The sequence below is a fragment of the Schistosoma haematobium genome, chromosome 7 (genome assembly GCF_000699445.3).
Source record: "Schistosoma haematobium chromosome 7, whole genome shotgun sequence".
Lineage (NCBI taxonomy): Eukaryota > Metazoa > Platyhelminthes > Trematoda > Strigeidida > Schistosomatidae > Schistosoma > Schistosoma haematobium.
The window spans coordinates 17,066,025-17,072,172 of NC_067202.1; positions in this window are offsets into that span (position 1 = coordinate 17,066,025).

The following is a 6,148-nucleotide window of genomic DNA, read 5'->3' on the forward strand; positions in this document are numbered from 1 at the left end:
AAATCAATGGTGCACATGGGCTCCAGTATCCTGAGGGAACAAATGGCGTATGAACCAATCGTTGGTCAGCGGCTACCATGGGGTTGCATCTCCTTACGATGCTCCACTGCCTTGTGGGTTAGACCTTTAGGTCAAAGGCTCGGGGTGTGGCCCCCTAAGATAACCACCTGCTTCGGTTCGGGCACCCGGGTAGTATCACAGCCCACACACAAATTGATGAACTCTCTATGCCTATGGAAATTACTTTTCTCGCTTCGAAAAACAAGCAATTGATTCAAATTATTATCATTACAATTATTGTCATTATTAATACTATTATTATTATTACTACTATTATTGTAATTATTGTTATTATTATCATTATTATTATTATTTTCCACATTATTCACCCTCTTTTATACTTATACAGTGGCTCGTCTTTGGTGGAAATTCGACTGTATCTAAACGTTCTCGTGTCACTGTCCGGTTTGAAAATTGTATGTTACCACCGAATATGAGTACTGAAGCAGTTTTTCTGAAACCACGTGCACCATTCAAACTGGCTGCCTTCAACGTTCGCACATTTATGCAGGTCGGACAACAGATAGGGCTGGCTATGTCTTTGGAAAGTCTTAATATTGATGTTTGTTGTCTATCCGAGACCCGTATTCAAGACTCTGGCGAAGTACTACAAATTCGCTCTACGTCTGTCACTTCGAAAAGCTTGTTTTACGTGCGCATATCCGGGGACCCTGTGGCATCTTCGTCTGGTCTTGCTGGCGTTGGTGTCGCACTAAGCGCTAGAGCTGAGGCAGCACTAGTCGATTGAATCCCCATTAACAGTCAGTTATGTGCTGTTAGATTAGAAAGTTCCATCAAAGTGAGAAGAAATCGGCGTGAGAAACGATGTCTTTTCGTCATCTCCGCCTATGCCCCGACAGATTGCAGCCCGAATGCAATCAAGGATGAGTTTTACCACCAGTTATCTGTTCTTCTCCAGAAAGTGCGTTCGACAGATATTGTAGTACTAGCCGGAGACTTGAATGCTCAGGTCGGGCGTCTAGGCACAGAAGAGAGTCGTTTAGGTGACTGATGGGGACTCGTTGGTCGCAGGTCAGATAACGGAGACCGTCTACTGCAACTGTGCACAGACCACAACCTGTTTCTCGCTAGCACTAACTTTCGGCACAGTCATCGCCGATGTGCCACCTGGCGTCCTCCCTCTGCATCTCAAGCCTGGACTCAGATTGATCACGTCGCGATCAGCTACCGCTGGCGTGGTTGTGTACAAGACTGCCGCTCCTTTTGGAGTACCTATCTGAACTCTGACCATGCCTTGGTCTGCGCCAATCTTGCCTTACTTTTCAGTGGACAACGAAGTGACCGCCATCAACGGATTGATAATAGCAAGCTGGTTGCAACTTCTGTTTGCAAGTAAGTATCGAACCGAGCTAGCCTCTGGGCTAGCTATCACTCCACCGAAAAGTATAGATGAGCATTGGTTGCAATTGCATGACGCCATGTAAATGGCGGGTACAGTCAGTTGTGGGTTCGCGAAACGTCCCGCTGGGTTTCTGCAGGTTCCTTACAACTCATTGAAGCCCGTCGGTCTTCTCCGGATGACCGTGAGTTTGACCATAAACGAAGGATGTTACGTAAGGAACTTGGGCAAAGCTTGCATAAGGACCGAGAAGCCTGGTGGTCGAAGCGTGCTAATGAGCTGGAAGCAGCAGCTACATCTGGTAACTACCGGAAGCTCTTCCAACTCATCCGAGCCACTGGCAGCAAGAAGTCTGGTGTGAGCGAAACAATCTGCGAGGATGATGGGATGCCAATCACTAACATCCATCGACGTCTTGGACGATGGGCAGAATTTTTCGAAGGGCAGTTCAACTGGCCTGCTGCTCCGGCAACATCGGTCAGACTGTCCTGCCCTCCATGGCCGGCGACGACTGATCCACCAAACGAAGAGGAAGTCCGCAAGGAACTCCAAATCTTGAAGCGTTACAAATCACCTGGCCCAGATGACTTACCTCCGGCTCTTTTTAAAGATGGTGGTGACTTTTTGACTAAGGAATTGACGACGTTGTTTACAAAGGTGTGGGAGCTAGTGAGTGTACCAACGTCATGGAATGAGACGATAGTTGTCCCTATCTTTAAAAAGGGTTCACGTCGTTCCTGTAACAACTATCGGGGGATAAGTTTACTTTCGATTGCGTCCAAGCTATTGGCTCCCGTCATACTTCGTAGGTTGTTCAAAACCCGAGAAAGATTGACTCGCGAGGAGCAGGCTGGGTTTCGTTCTGGTCGAGGATGTATTGATCATATATTCACCCTCCGCCAAATGTTAGAACACCGCCATACTTATCAAAGGTCAACATTCGTAGCGTTTCTTGACATCACGGCTGCCTTCGATTCGTTGGACAGGACTGTTCTCTGGGATTGTCTATTGAAGAAGGGTGTGCCTGAGAAGTTTATTAACATCCTAAAAGCCCTATACACAAACACCTCAGGCAGAGTGAGGGCATACAACCACCTCTCTCCATTGTTCCATTCGAGCAGTGGGGTTAGACAGGGTTGCCCAATCTCACCATTCCTCTTCAACTTTGCCATCGATGACATTCTGGAAACAGCTCTGATGAATGTAAGTAATGGTGGTGTGGATCTGTTGCCTGGAGAAAGACTTCTCGACCTTGAGTATGCGGATGATATTGTCTTACTGTGCGATAGTGCCCAAGGCATGCAATCCGCACTTAATCAGTTGGCAATCAGTGTCCGTAGGTATGGTATGTGCTTTGCACCTTCGAAGTGCAAAGTACTTCTACAAGACTGGCAGGATTCCAATCCTGTACTCACCCTGGATGGTGAGCAGATAGACGTAGTCGAGAAGTTCGTGTATCTGGGTAGCTGCATAAGTGCTGGTGGGGGTGTGAGTGATGAGATCAATGCACGTATAGTGAAAGCCAGAGCGACTTATGCCAATCTGGGCCATCTTTGGCGCCTTCATGATGTTAGTCTGGCTGTAAAAGGTCGGATCTACAGCGCGTCGGTGAGAGCAGTTTTGCTCTATGCTTGTGAAACCTGGCCTCTCCGAGTTGAGGACGTTAGACGACTCTCTGTGTTCGATCATCGCTGTCTCCGGAGGATTGCTGACATTCAGTGGCAACACCATGTCAGTAATGCAGAGGTTCGGCATCGTGTGTTCGGGCACAGAGATGATAATACAATTAGTGTCACCATGTTGAAACACCGGCGCCGTGCATTATTTGCCGACTCTGGGACTGGTTGGAAGAAGCGGAGAGGTGGTCAGTGCATGACATGGTGTCGTGGTATGAAAGAAAGCTGCAAAGGACTGGCTTCAGTCGGTCCTTCACGACTCCCCGGTTGGGGTTTGAGAGATGGTGCAACACTGGCTAGAGACGTTATCAGATATGGCTCAGAATAGAAGCCAGTGGCGATCCTGCTGTAATCTTCTTTTACTTTCTTCATAAAAAGCGGTTGTGTCTCCCTTACCTGAAAGATTTCTTCCGATTGTACCTTTGAGTTCCCTCATTACTACCACACTACCTTACACCAATCTCTTCGTTATTGTTCTCTTTTTTTCTATTTCTCTTCGAATTCTCATTGTTTTGTGTGGCGCATATATATTGGCGCTCTCTTGTACCAATATTTATGTGTTCAAATAAATAAATGGAATAATTTTCGTCCTCTCAATTTCGTAAACAACATCCCCGAGAGGGCAGTGAGTAAGAATTCTCTGACAGTGGTTTTATGCACGTGGCCACTTGAGAGCATTTGGAGAGGGAGAACTGACTCTCCCCACTCTCGGCGTTACCAGGGCATTTGGGGCAACCCATAGAGTAGTAGTGATCAGTGTAACTTTCTTTACTTCTACATCATGAATTGACTTTTGTTTAGACAAATGCTAAAGACCGTGAAACATTGAACTTGTGTTTCATCCTTGTATGGGATATTTCAGTAGTACGCATCCATAGGTCCATCAGGGATCAAATTCAGAATATTCAAACCTTGTGGTGAACGATTAGCCTGTGCCATTTTCCTCTAGTTCTTAGGACTGATCGAATAATGTTAGTCAAGCTTTAGTGTGTTCACTAGTTTCGTTCAATCGACATCATATACATTGTGGTTAGTCGTTAGTTAGTTGAAAAAGATCAGTAAGATTCTCTGGGCTTGTGTGTTCAGTAGTCAACACTCGATATTCAGATTTATCTCCTTTTCTGAGGTAACGCTATTCAATGATAACTTCTCTGACAGTCAATGCTTCTGATACTGACATCATCGACTTTTAAACTCCGATAATCGTTGACTTATAAAGTCCGGTAGAAATAGAAGTCTGATATATGAAAGCAGCTTTACATTCAAGATCAGTTCAAATATAGAAAACGGAATGATCTTTGGACTCCTGAAGCCTTTGCAAAGTAAAGTAAATTCAGTAGCAAATATGAGATTCGACAACTCAGATTATGGAAACCCGAAAAGTTATATGATTTTGAGATGGTGGACAAGATTTGTAGCTCAGGTGGATGATTTTGATGGGGTTTTGTTCTCTGATCTGGATGGTTTGGTCATGGAGCTTTCATCGTTCTTCCGAATGACATCTAGATACTTGTGAATAAAGTTTTTTGAGAAAAGAACTATTAAAAATATCGATGTAGTTATTATAAGTATTGTGGTGTATGCTACTTATATCTGTCGATACAAGTAGTATATAACACCAATCAGAAGTGGAATATCCAGCAGCAGAAAGCTTAGGAGATGGAATTGAAGAGAATGGGAGTGTAAACAGAGAGTAATTGCAATAACAATCAAGGGACGACCAAGTTTGAGACAATTCATAGAAGATTTGCAAATAAAGTATTTAATGTATGTTTTTTCACATTCTACGGAAGAATTCCGTAATTTTACCTAAGTAGCCCTTAAACCTCGATTAAATCAAATATAATTTCATAGTTTACACTGCAGTCTAATCTTACTTAGATCCTCATTGAAAATATAGTATAACGTCTAGTATTATGTCACACGTACATAGGTTATTCTGGCCTTTGGTCATTATCCATATATTTCGACAGTGTCAATTGTTCGCTTATATCCTCGACTATTTCTACGAATGCATGTGTGTGTCGATCACTTACTCTATTTATCATTAAGTCAAGTTGGTTATTTCTGCCAATCCAGTTCACATGAGTTTCTCTTCGTCTCTCGTCATTTATTTGCATTATCGTATGCTTAAAATATTTGTTCCGTATATGCCTTCGTATTCGACTTCTTGTACCTATGTTGTCATCAACAGGGTCTATCGACAAACTATCTATGAAGTAAATAGGATCATTTTGAAATTCGACAGTAGGCCACAAAACTAGGAACCACTGTACAACTGTTTCGTCCTAGTATAGTGCACATTTATGATCCCACCAGTGATCCAACTTAGGACCTTTAAGTCTTATGGTATGTATTCAACCTTCAGGTCACTGAGCCAGTGTTCAGTGGTCTACATTTCTAACTTCAGTCAATTTTCGGATATTTCACGATTACCATTCAATGATATTTGTGGATTACTGTCTCATATTCAACATGATTAAACTATACTAGTCATAACTTCTTACTATAACTCCTGAAATCGTAACTCAGGAAATTTCTCCCTATTAATTGTGTGATTATTCATTAGTTGAATTCACGAGTCAATCAAAGCTAAACCACCATTGAAAACCTGAAAGCACTGGACGGTCGTTTCGTCCTAGTGTGAGACTTCAGCAATGTGCATCGACGATCCCGTCTCATAAGATTCGAACCCAGAACCTACCGGTCTCAAGCGTGAGCGCTTAACCTTTAGATCACCGAAACAGTATCCATGGTAATATCACTTCAATCGAATCATGAATTCAACTATTAAAAATTACTATAATATCCACAGAAACCCCTCTTTCATTATGCGGTTATCATTATTACTAAAGAGTAGGGATTAAAATGTAACTCCGCCTGGAGCCCCTCTGAGACTATTGGTGGTCCCAAGACCAGGTAACAGTTCCCTACGCAATATACTTCGGATCCGTTGACCAGACACTATCAATAATAACTTACTGTGCGAGAGAGGACAAACCAGATTCTAGCGGAGGAAGAAGCGCTGGAAGTGGATAGGACACACATTGAG